The sequence below is a fragment of the Podarcis liolepis genome, assembly GCF_965112155.1.
Source record: "Podarcis liolepis genome assembly, chromosome: 17".
Classification (NCBI taxonomy): Eukaryota; Metazoa; Chordata; class Lepidosauria; order Squamata; family Lacertidae; genus Podarcis; species Podarcis liolepis.
The window spans coordinates 7,943,884-7,957,149 of NC_139571.1; the positions used below are offsets into that span (position 1 = coordinate 7,943,884).

Consider the following 13,266-nt stretch of genomic DNA (forward strand, 5'->3'; position numbering starts at 1 on the left):
TGCCTCTCCCAAGCGCAGCCAAGTAAATCCAAGGCTAGCCTGAGGCTATAGCTGCTCCCAAACATGCATCATAAAAATGTAATATATCACAAGGTCACAGACTTTTATATTCTGTGTTAACCTGGATCAACCACACACACATCTTGGTGTTAATGTAGGCAGTTCAGATTCCACTCCTCCTCCACAATCAAATCCTGAGGTTAGGAAAGTCGCCCCGTGTTTTTTTGCCACGTTTTTATTTAACATGCACAGTTGTGCCTGAGACATGATGGTTAAAGGATTTAAATGGGAAATTCATTCCCTGTAAGTCATCCTATGTATGCTCCCTGTAAATTCCTGCAAATCTGGGTACAAAGACCTTTTTTTTAATCAGTCACATTGGGACAGTGTCCTATAGGCTGTTGTGCTTTCCTTCAGATTTCCCCTTCAGCACAGCAGCTTCTTGAGGGAACCTACTATCATTATGTAAAGTACCCATAGAAATGATGGGACGCGGGTGGTGCTGTGGGTTAAACCACAGAGCCTAGGACTTGCCGATCAGAAGGTCGGCGGTTCAAATCCCCGCGACGGGGTGAGCTCCCGATGCTCAGTCCCTGCTCCTGCCAACCTAGCAGTTTGAAAGTACGTCAAAGTACAAGTAGATAAATAGGTACCGCTCCGGCGGGAAGGTAAAAGGCGTTTCTGTGCGCTGCTCTGGTTCGCCAGAAGTGGCTCAGTCATGCTGGCTACATGACCTGGAAGCTGTACGCTGGCCCCCTCGGCCAATAAAGCGAGATGAGCGCCGCAACCCCAGAGTTGGCCACAATTGGACCTAATGGTCAGGGGTCCCTTTACCTTTACCCATAGAAGTACAGGTGAAAGGTTTGGTGCCCCTGGGGTTTAAATGGGCACAAGTGCTCCTAGCCACAGTTACCTGCACATGCAAACATCTTGATGCAACTTATAGGGCCTTCCCTTTGCCCCACATTGCATACCTGAGTTTGTTATTTCCTTTGCCTCCGCAAAACAATATTCTGTATGGGGAGGGGCACACCATGTTCCTCTAGATTAGGGTTTCCCAGACTTGGGTCTCCAGCTGTTTTTACACTACAACTCCCTTCTTCCCTAGATAGCAGGACCAGTGGTCAGGGATGATAGGAATTGTAGTCCAGCTGGAGATCGATGTTTGGGAAACCCTGGTGATGGAACGCTCGAGAGTTTGGAAGTCTCCGCAGATGCAGCTTTTCTGCTCCTTACCTAATAAGCAAGCACCACCTGCCAAAATCCCCTCTTCCGCAGAACTATTTAAAAAGCAGCCAAATTGGTGCCAGTCTGAGAAACCACTTTGGCCAATTTCCAGATTTCTTAAATGGCAAAAGGGAGCTACCTTGGCCCTGTTCCAATTCAAGAGGAAAATAATAATAACCTCGGTACTGTGCTATTATGAGTTTTGCTTTGCTTTCAGTCAAAGCATTTCCCCTTGTCCAGCACTATGCCACCCTCTCCAAGCCTGCAGGCCAACACTGGCACTGTAGGCCCTTTCCTTCATTGCGGGGGGTTGGAATAGATGACCCCCTGGCATCCCTTCCAAGTCTACAATCCTACCTCCCGACTGCAGCTTCTCTGCTTTTACCCTTCTGCTCTTTTCACTTACCTTTGCAGCAGCCAGTGTCCCAAATGTGAGCTGCCTCTCCTCCAGGTGAGACCTCCGGCTGTGGCTGGGGGGGTGAAGCTTGTGCCCGGGGTGGGGAGGGTGCCCTCCAAGCCCCCCTCTGCCCCGCTCAGATCAAAATCACAAAGAGATGCCTCTGCAAAGCCCGAACGGCAAAGTCAAAGAGGAGGCATCTCTCCACATCTCCAACCTGGCAAGGCCCAGTTTGGCTTCGATCCCCAGCGTGTGTGTGTGTGTCCAGAGGCAGAGATGGAGAAGAAAGCTGGTCAGGCCGGTTTGAATTCAGGGAAAGCTGAGAGGCAGGCGGACTTGGGCAAAGGGAAGAGAGTTTCTCCACAGCCGGCAAAAGTGATTCCGGGTCCTGGCGCCCTTGAAAACCTTCCTCCCCTCCGCCTTCCTGGGTCAGAGACGTTATCAGCTGTCTGGCTGAATTATTTACCAGCATTCCTGGGCTGCCTTGTTTAGTTACCTGCCTGTTTTTCTCCCTCTCCCTCTCTCTCATACACAGCCTGACAATTAGTCTATGTATCCATTACTGCTTACTCCAGCCCCAATGTGTTCCTACCACTGGTGTTTGAAGCCAAGTACATATGACTGTTAATCACAAATAATAATAATTAATAATAATAATAATGATTTATTTATACCCCACCACTCTGGGCGGCTTCCAACAAAACACTAAAATACAAAAACCTATTAAACATTAAAAGCTTCCCTAAACAGGGCTGCCTTCAGATGTCTTCTAAACGTCAGATAGTTGTTTCTTTCCTTGACATCTGACAGGACGGATGCCACTACCGAGAAGGCCCTCTGCCCGGTTCCCTGTAACTTCGCTTCTCGCAGTGAGGGAACCGCCAGAAGGCCCTTGGCGCTGGACCTCAGATGGGGGTGGAGAGGCTCCTTCAGGTATACTGGACCGAGGCCGTTTAGGGCTTTAAAGGTCAGCACCAACACTTTGAATTGTGCTCAGAAACGTACTGGGAGCCAATGTAGGTCTTTCGGGACCGGTGTTATGTGGTCTTGGCAGCCACTCCCAGTCACCAGTCTGGCTGCTGCATTCTGGATTAATTGCAGTTTCCAGGTCACCTTCAAAGGTAGCGCCATGTAGAGTGTGTTGTGTATTGAGTCAAAGGATTTTATATTTGTATTATTATTGTCTGTATTTGCATTAGGGTAAAGTAACTGCCTTTTGGTTTCAGAGGGTACAGCTACTATTGGTTCATTTAAGCTGCTGTATTTGGATCCTCTGTCTTATTGGTTCCCTCCAAAAGGCAGGACTGTGATTGCCTGATATTGTTCCCTCCAAAATGTATCCTTTCTAGCTAGTCCCCTGTCCCTATAAATGTAGCTTTCCCCTCCTCAGGTCTCAGTCTTGTTTGCTGTAATAAAGAAGTGTTACTAGAGAACTGTCTCCAGCATATTATGTCAAGAGAGCTGAAATCACAAACCCCACGTCACTACAGAGTGCATTGCAGCAGTCCAAGTGGGAAATAACCAGAACATGCACCACTCTGTCGAGGCAGTCTGCGGGCAGGTAGGGTATCCCGTAGTTTCTCAAGAAATGCCTCTGTCTGTCACTGGATGACCATCTGCCAGGGATTCTTGCGTTATGGGGCTTGGGCTAGAAGTCTCTTTGGGTCCCCTCCAACGCTATAATTCCACGATGCAAGACATGATGCTCCTATTTGATGCACTTTCCCTCAAAGGAGCTTCCATCCAACTTGAAAACGCAAGCCGTGGTTAAGCTGAGCTATGTACGCTTCAGACAGCCTCTGCCCTTGTGCGGTTGACAGCTTCCTTGAATAGGAGTTGGGAGGGTTTCAGGTGTTGGGAAACAATTTGGGTAATACACATCAAGTGAAGACATCCTTACACACCGGTGCGCACAGCAACGCTGCAAATGTGATTTGAAGCACAAAATTGGGGGGATGACCTCACTGTGTTTTAAGCCGCTAATGTATACATACATTAGATACCAGTCACAGTATAGACATGGAAGCATGGGAACGACTGTGGAATATGGATATAAAATTTACAGCATGTTATGGTTTAAGAGAAAATTATATTTAAATGATATATCATTGGTATCTAACACCTAGTAAACTGGCAAAATGTATAAATCTAAATCAAATAAGTGTTGGAAATGTAAAGAGAAAGAAGGTTCCTTTTATCATATGTGGTGGTCTTGTAGTAAGGTTAAAGCTCACTGGGAAATGATATACAATGAACTGAAAAGGATGTTCAAAATAACTTTTGTAAAAAAACAAACCAGAACCTTTTCTTTGGGAATTATAGGGGCAGAGCTACCTAAGTCCCAGCAAAGGAAGAATGGATACAAAAACTTATGGAATATGCAGAAATGACAAAATTGACTGGAAGAATAAGAAATCAAGATAACAAACATTTTATAAAAGAATGGAAATGGTTTATTGAATATTTGCAGATAAATTGCAAACATATAAAAACATTGGCAGGATTATCATAATAAGAGTACATATTTAAAGTAGATAATTAAATGAGCAAATTATATGAATTTGGATGTGCCGAAGATATTGAAAAATAAATTTAAGGAACCGCAGAAAGAGGGGGAAGGAAATCAAACTTTGAAGTGTTAAATTGATTGTAAAACTAATGAAATGTATAAACTTGAAAAGTATAAATAAAAACTTTTTTAAAAAAAAGACACCCTGGGGAATGCTGCCAGGCAGCCGGTGCCATAGCTGTCAAGTGTCCCTTATTTGAAGGGACAGTTCCTTATTCCAGCGCCATGTAGCGCTGCTGTCCCTTATTGATGGATGTCCCTTAAATGTCCCTTAAATGATGTCCCTTAAATTTCAAAGGAAGCAGCTCCTCTCCCTCCCTCCCTGCCGGCCAGAGAGGAGGGAGGCTCCAACTGTGTTGCTTGGCTGTGTTGCTCACCCAATAAGAAGTCTAAGAACGACTGGGGGTGGAGCTTGCATGCCTTGTGCTGATCAAATCGGCTGTGTTCCCTGGGGACTTGCCTTTGCTCAGCGCTTCCCAGCGGAGAGGTGATGGTGGTTTTCCTTGAGGCTTCGTTTGGCTGCTGGCTGGGCTTTCTGCCTTTGGCTCAGAGGTGCTCAGAAGTTGAACATACCTGTGCTGAGTGCTCGGATCGGAATCAGATGGATACTTCATCGACGACCCACTCACCCTTGCTGGCGAAAAGGTCTGTCTGGAGCGGGGGCACATGGTGGGGGAAAAGGAAAGGAGATCTTGTGGGAGGGGGGGAGGCTGTGTGTGTGTGGCTAGTTAATGCAAGCTGAGAGGATTTTTGAATGCTGAACGCCATTTTGTTGCACGTGCTGCTGCAAACTTTGCAGTGCAAAGCCAGGCTGGGGAGCCATCTTAAGTTGAGGCTGCATAGGCCTTGTGGTGCATGTGATTCAGATTCTATTCACTTGAACCTCTGGTTACAAAGGTGGTTGGTCAGTGTTCTTGGAGCTACCAGCATGAGTTTGACCAGACTGCAGGAGGACAGGAAGACTGGAGTGCCTGGAACAGGTGAGGCTGCAGGTCCCTTATTTTGGCTGCTGGTCCCTTATTTTCAAGGCTGCTGGTCCTTTATTTTCAAATCTGTAAGTTGACAGCTATGGCTGGTGCAGGCAATAAGGAACTAGAGGAACCAAGGGCATGATCCGGCAAAAGGCATTTCCTGATGCAAAAAGATCTGGAAAACCACAAACTATTTGGAGAAAATAGGAGATGTAAATGCAATGTATCATGCTCTCTAGTATTCCAGCAAATTGTCATCCACGAGGTTTGTAGAACCCAGCCCATAAAAGCCAGCACAACAAAACACTTCATTACATGTGCGTTAGATCTGAACAGCTGTCACTTTCGGCAGGATGGGTAAGAACATTTCTGGTTAGTTCTGTTGCGCCCCCTGCTGGCAAGCCAATGTAGTGCGCCTACTTCCCAGCCTTTCACAGTCTCCTTCCTCTCACTTTTCTGTAATTGGCTGCTGAGTCTTCTTCCTCACACCCCACTGACTTTCTTGCACCCCCATATTTCAGCACCTACTGCCAGCAAGTATGTCCTTCATCGTATGCATGTGCCACTTCCTAACTATTGCTCTTAATTTGCAAACTGCTTTTACAATTGCTCAAATTTCCATTCCACAGATGAAGCAAGGAAAGCATTTTTTACAAATTAAACACTTGGCCGGCCAGCTGCTAATTCTTATTGCTTGACAATAAAATGCTGTTATTTAGGCTAAAAGGTTATTTATGTATGCCACTACTGCGGCCCGTGTTTTGTTAGCCCCAAAACAGAAAACGAGCGAGGTCACAACCAAAGAAGGATGGCAACTGAAGCTGATGGAATATGCTTAGCTTGCGGACTTAAAATACGTTTAGAGAAGATTGGAAAATGTTTATTGAATAAATGGGGAGAAATTGTGTACACTTGAAGACCTTGGCTGCATTAAGATAAATTCAACAGTGTAAATAAATTTTGATGGATGTAATACAGTGGTACCTTGGGTTACATACACTTCAGGTTACATACGCTTCATGTTACAGATGCTTCAGGTTACAGACTCCACTAACCCAGAAATATTACCCCGGGTTAAGAAATTTGCTTCAGGATGAGAACAGAAATCGTGCAGCGCTGGCACAGCGGCAGCAGGAGGTCCCATTAGCTAAAGTGGTGCTTCAGGTGAAGAACAGTTTCAAGTTAAGAACAGACCTCCAGAACGAATTAAGTTCTTAACCAGAGGTACCACTGTAATGGAATACTGAATGGTTTAGTTTATGTAAAATATTTAGGGCTTTATGATATGCAAAATGAACCATGGAAAGAGAAGAATTCACTGATATTTTAAGGATGTTTAAATGAGTATTTTAAATTGTAAAACAGAAAATTTATATATATATACACACACACACACACACACACACACATACAAAATAAAATGCTGTTTTTATTTGCCTAAGGAACCAGTGGTGCTTTGAGGTTCCATCTCTCTGCTAATAGTTTCTCCCCGAGGTTTCCCGTCTCTCCTTCAAGGAATATTAATCAGCTTAGGATGCTAAAGACGACTGTGTACCAAACACTGCCCTAGCAAGGCAGGGCTGGCGATTAGCAAGACAGAAATAGATGACATTCTTCTTGATTGACTTGGAAGGGTGTTGGAGTAGGAGAGGGAAGAATTCTTCATCATCTACTTATTATTCAAGATCCACCCAAGATCTGGCTTTCCACCCCACTTCACCCTGTTACATTACATGATCTAGGAGATCTAACAGGGATGCTGGGGTACAATGCTCTGATATTGTGTCAAAGTAGATTAGTGGAATCATATACAGTGGTACCTCAGGTTAAGTACTTAATTCGTTCCAGAGGTCCGTTCTTAACCTGAAACTGTTCTTAAGCTGAAGCACCACTTTAGCTAATGGGGCCTCCTGCTACTGCCGCGCCGCTGGGGCACAATTTCTGTTCTCATCCTGAAGCAAAGTTCTTCAGCACTATTTCTGGGTTAGTCTGTAACCTGAAGCGTATGTAACTTCAAGCGTATGTAACCCGAGGTACCACTGTACGATGGAATCCTTTTAAATAAAAAGGATGTTTCCTGACAACTCAGAAGTTCTCTGCATACATAATACCTGCCAGGACCAAAGTATGTGCCTGGTGCTTTGGCACAGAGTCTTTTTTTGCTTTCAAGGCTCAGAGAATACTCTCTCTTACTTACAATGAACTAAAGGCATCTCATATCTGTATAGGCCTTGTGCGTTGTTCCGTGGCCATTAGTATCAGTGAAGAGCTGCTAGCCTGCCGTTTACTTCACATTTTTCTTTCCTTCTGTTTTTTATGGGGGCCTATAATTCAGCTTTATAATGGACCCGAGTGGCGGTGTGGGTTAAACCACAGAGCCTAGGGCTTGCCGATCAGAAGGTCGGCGGTTTGAATTCCCTCGACGGGGTGAGCTCCCATTACTCGGTCCCTGCTCCTGCCAACCTAGCAGTTCGAAAGCACAAAGTGCAAGTAGATAAATAGGTACTGCTGCAGCGGGAAGATAAACAGCATTTCCGTGCGCTGCTCTGGTTTGCCAGAAGCGGCTTAGTCATGCTGGCCACATGACCCGGAAGCTGTACGCCGGCTCTCTCGGCCAATAAAGCGAGATGAGCGCCGCAACCCCAGAGTCGGTCACGACTGGACCTAATGGTCAGGGGTCCCTTTACCTTTATAATTCAGCTTTCAGATGATTGCTGAGCAGCAATCTCACAGGAGCACTCGAGGCCACTAGGGTGGGAAAGATCTGAATTTGGGAAGTATTGGCTCAACTAGTTGAGCTCCTGGTTTGTGAAGTCTTTGGAAGATGGGGGGGGGGGAGAGAGAGAGAGAAAAAAAACAGGGTGTGAAAGAAGGCAGAGATCTGTTCCTCTGCGACAATCTAGGTATGAAACCCGTCATACAGAAACAGAGTAGAAAAGTCAATTGGGGACGGACAAACAGACCCCACCACTGGTTTCCTGCCCATTTGTTTGGAAAGGGCGCACTGTGAGGACCAGGAATCAGTTTCTGAACCTGGAGTCAGCATATGCTCCAACTGCCTATATTTACCCTGCTTTCTGTCCCTGGTAAATCTCTGTCACTAACTTGCACCCGTGTCTGTGGTATTGAACAGAATGTTTAATATAGTGAATATTTGTAAGAAATGGTATATAATATTTAATTTGTCTGTGTATATTGGAGTGTACTCGAATCCTTTCCTCTCCCCAGTCACATAACAGCCTTTCCAAATAGTAAACGTTATTGAATGTACTTCCGTCTAAGAGAAATGTATGCAGTAAATAAGAGAGGCGACCAGGAGGTCCTATATTTATGGTAAGCTCTCTGCAGGTGTCCCTTTGCCTGTCTGCACTCAGAGTCAAACCAGGTGGCAAATTCCGTTAACCTTTTTGGGCAGTATTTTGGATCACGGTTGTTAAGTGTAGTTTTAGCCTTTCTGTGAGTGTCTTGAATAGTTTCATGGCCTCAGCAGCGGAGTTAGCCGATATAATCGCAGTATGGATGTCCTTTAGCTCAGCTGTTTGAAGAAGGTGAGTCAGGGCTGCGTTCAGTAGGGGGGACCATTTGACTCTTTTAGCTGCGGATATGCCAAGATTTTAGGGACGTGGATGGTGCTGTGGGTTAAACCACAGAGCCTAGGACTTGCTGATCAGAAGGTCAGCGGTTTGAATCCCCGTGACGAGGTGAGCTCCCGTTGCTCTGTCCCTGCTCCTGCCAACCTAGCAATTAGAAAGCACGAAGTGCAAGTAGATAAATAGGTACCGCTCCAGTGGCAAGGTAAACGGCGTTTCCGTGTGCTGCTCTGGTTCGCCAGAAGCGGCTTAGTCATGCTGGCCACATGACCCGGAAGCTGTACGCCGGCTCCCTCGGCCAATAAAACAAGATGAGCGCCGCAACCCCAGAGTCGGCCACAACTGGACCTAATGGTCAGGGGTCCCTTTACCTTTACCTATGCCAAGATTTGCATTAGGGATATATTGCGGTTTTACGATAGAATTGTTGAGGAGCGGACCTGCAAAAGACAGAGTTAAGGGTAAGCGGTCGCTTTCAATGTTATAGCCCACTTGGAACTCCGTGACAAACTTGTATGCAAATCTTGAGATTAAGATATAATCTATGACACTAATGCCAAACTTTGCGAAGTGGGTGTATTTCCCAGGGCAATCCCCCTCTATATTGCTGGTATTAGAGGGTTCCTCTGCTTTACAGCCTGGGCCAAGCAAAGTCCTGGGTAGTTGCATCTAAGATCTTTAGAATGTACCTGAGCTGCTGCCAACAAGCAGCACAACTTGATCCTCTGGATTCTGGAAGATTAAGCGCTCTTCATTTTTTCAAAAAGAAATCTCTTACGGTCCATTTACTGCAAATAACCCCATGCTTCGGAAGCCAGGGCAAGGCAGGCTGCCGCAGAGTATGTATGCTTTCATGAATTTGTTTGCTTCATGCATTTCAATCTTTTTGCAGAAAGGCAGCATAAAAATAAGCAGGAAAGAACTTCTAGCAGTGCTTAGAGACGGCAGACGCCCAGAACTTACAAAGAATGGGAATGCATACAGGAATATATGATAAGATTTGGTTTCAGAGCTTAAATTTAACATGCAGTAACCTGAAGTACGCAAGGATACAAGAGAATATTACAGTACAAATGGAAAAACAAACTTCATAGCTATCAACACAACAAGAAATAACAGTATGAAGAGAAGATTGCACATGGCTGAAGGGAAGTACAGTGGTACCTCAGGTTACAGACGCTTCAGGTTACAGACTCCGCTAACCCAGAAATAGTACCTCGGGTTAAGAACTTTGCTTCAGGATAAGAACAGAAATCGTGCTCCGGCGGCACAGCGGCAGCAGGAGGCCCCATTAGCTAAAGTGGTACCTCAGGTTAAGAACAGTTTCAGGTTAAGAACGGACCTCCAGAACGAATTAAGTTCTTAACCCGAGGTACCACTGTAATGGGTAAAGGGGGGAGGGAGGTATAAGGCAGTAATTGGAAAATTGTAGAGGACAAACATGCGATTTAGGAGGTTAAGAACAAGGAATTAAAAGAAGACTTAAAGAATAGTAAAATAAGGAAATCTGAGAAGAATTTAGTACAAATAAAAACAGGAGAGTCATGTTATTGCTTCTATCTTGGTTTATTTTGGCTGTAAAGTCCTCTGTTGTAAAGATTGTACATAAAATAAATATTTTTTAAAAAAAAAACGGAAGGAGGGACTATGGATGAAACCAAGTGTGTGGCTATTGAGAGAAGAAGTTGTGGTCCTCCTGAGATGTGGTGATGCAGTTCTCACTGCCAGCCCCTGGCATTTGACTATCTCAAGCAACTGTACCTCATGATCTGGAAAAGGCACGCAAGGCTCCCTTGCGGTGGGAAAAAGCATGCTGGGCCCCAGTTCGCAGACCACGTGCAAAGGAATGTGAGGTGCATCAAACACCTGCTAATTCACTGCCACCCCTAAATATGTCTGTGCCTCACTTTCACCTCTGCTCCCCCAGCAGTGGCCCTCTGAGATGTGGGTGCCGTCTATGAAATATTGCAAAGAAGAGAGATATTAGTCTTGAGATTTAAATGTAATAGTGAAAATAACTTGCCGACAAAGGTCCGTATAGTTAAAGCTATGGTTTTCCCAGTAGTGATGTATGGAAGTGAGAGCTGGACCATAAAGAAGACTGGTCGCCAAAGAATTGATGCTTTTGAATTATGGTGCTGGAGGAGACTCTTGAGAGTCCCCTGGACTGCAAGAAGATCAAACCTCTCCATTCTGAAGGAAATCAGCCCTGAGTGCTCACTGGAAGGACAGATCCTGAAGCTGAGGCTCCAATACTTTGGCCACCTCATGAGAAGAGAAGACTCCCTGGAAAAGACCCTGATGTTGGGAAAGATTGAGGGCACAAGGAGAAGGGGACGACAGAGGACGAGATGGTTGGACAGTGTTCTCGAAGCTACTAACATGAGTTTGACCAAACTGCGGGAGGCAGTGGAAGACAGGAGTGCCTGGCAAGCTCTTGTCCACGGGGTCACGTAGAGTCAGACACAACTAAACGACTAAACAACAACTGCCCACCACCTGCATTTGGCTCCCGAGAGGTTGCGCAGGACGGAAGGTGGCCCTCAGGCTAAAAGAAAGCTTCCTCTCCAGCTTACTCAAGGGCAGGCCTTGCCAGTCTCCAGCACCCACCTCCTCCTGGCATATCTCCATTCTGCAGCTTCTCTTGGGCTCTGCCCATCACCTTGCCAACAAAGGTCTGTATAGTTAAAGCCATGGTTTTCCCAGTAGTGATGTATGGAAGTGAGAGCTGGACCATAAAGAAGACTGGTCGCCAAAGAATTGATGCTTTTGAATTATGGTGCTGGAGGAGACTCTTGAGAGTCCCATGGACTGCAAGAAGATCAAATGCATCCATTCTTAAGGAAATCAGCCCTGAGTGCTCACTGGAAGAACAGATCCTGAAGCTGAGGCTCCAATACTTTGGCCACCTCATGAGAAGAGAAGACTCCCTGGAAAAGACCCTGATGTTGGGAAAGATTGAGGGCACAAGGAGAAGGGGACGACAGAGGACAAGATGGTTGGACAGTGTTCTCAAAGCTAGCAGCATGAGTTTGACCAAATTGCGGAAGGCAGTGAAAGACAGGAGTGCCTGGCGTGCTCTGGTCCAGGGGGTCACGAAGAGTCAGACACAACTAAACAACAACAGCAGTGAAAATAAGAAATGTAATTCAAGTAAATGGATTGGAAAATTTTCAGATGTGATTGATGGAAGTAAAAATAAAATGTATAAGATGTTAAAGTACGTTTAATTATTGTTGAAAATGCTATGTTGAAAACTAGTAACAAATTTATATATATATAAAAATAGATGTGGGTGCCGTCATGCTCACCCTGCCTGGTTGACCTTGGGCCCTGCCTCTCATTCCCTCGGTTCTCTCCCCCCCCCCCCTTTCCATTCACAGAACTGATCCCAATCTCTCCTGGGTGACGTGAAACATTTTTGAAGGAACATTTCCTCCTACCAATCGCCAGAGGCTCTGGAATCTAGATTTCCCCAGTTCCAGCCTGGATAATCATAACGTCACCAGCCACGGGGTGACTTTGTGACTCTCAGATCCCAGGAAGGAGCAGCACTGAGCTTGGTACCTTGGCGTACCAGGCCTGCCTGCCTGCCTGCCTCCAACCTGCACGCGGGAGGGGGGGGGCAGGGAGTGGATCCAGTCTGTGCTGGGCAGGGAAGGGTGGTTGTGCAAAGCCTCTCAGCCTGATCGCAGTTATTCAAGTCCTTGAGCGTCCTCTAATCCCATCAAACAACAGAACTTGAGCTGTCTCTCTCTCTCTCTCTCTCTCTCTCTCCACCCCCCCTCCTCGTCCAGATCTCATGACACACAGCTGCAGTCTTTTCAGGGGTAACTCAGCCTGTGACTGAGGGTGTTGGGCGGGCAAACAAGATGCTGGGGTGCAGCTCTTAGATCAGGGGGAGGGAACCTAAGGCCCGGGAGCCGGTTTGCAAACTCTTTTTGGAAGCCAAACATCCGAAGGGGCTTCTGCAGCTTCCGATTGGCTACAGGAGTTTCCTGCAGCCAGTCAGAAGCTGTGCTTTGGTTTCCAAATGTTTTGGAAGTCGAACGGACTTCTGGAACGGATTCAGTTGGAATTCCAAGGTATGGCTATGTTTGGGAGTATGGGGGGGGGGGCAAGGCCTGCCATTGTAATGCTGCTCAGCATTCATAGCTGTCAACTTTCCCCTTTTCTTGTGAGGAATCCTATTCGGAATAAGGGAATTTCCCTTAAAAAAAGGGGAAAGTTGACAGCTATGTCAGCATTACCTGTACTGATTTGCATCATGTGTAGGCAAACTAAGGCCCGGGGCTGGATCCGGCCCAATCGCCGTCTGAATCCAGCCCGCGGACGGTCCGGGAATCAGCTTGTTTTTACATGAGTAGAATGTATGCTTTTATTTAAAATGCATCTCGGGGTTATTTGTGGGGCATAGGAATTTGTTAATTTATTTATTTTTCCAAAATATAGTCTGGCCCACCACATGGTCTGAGGGGCGGTGGACCGGCCCACGGCTGAAAAAGGTTGCTG

At 46.1% G+C, this 13,266-nt stretch overlaps 1 protein-coding gene and 1 long non-coding RNA gene across 3 annotated transcripts in view; both read right to left on the reverse strand.

The window, feature by feature from the left end:
• The window catches only part of PALM3 (paralemmin 3), a 42,240-nt gene extending 40,202 nt beyond the window's left edge, over positions 1–2,038 (reverse strand). For both annotated transcript variants that reach the window (XR_014520771.1, XM_083482938.1), the window contains exon 1: positions 1,634–2,038. The gene's annotated coding sequence lies outside the window, so the exon portion shown is untranslated. The remainder of the gene's footprint in view (positions 1–1,633) is intronic.
• LOC310697047 overlaps positions 1–13,266 on the reverse strand; it is a 143,308-nt gene that overhangs the window by 66,859 nt on the left and 63,183 nt on the right. The window lies entirely within an intron of this gene.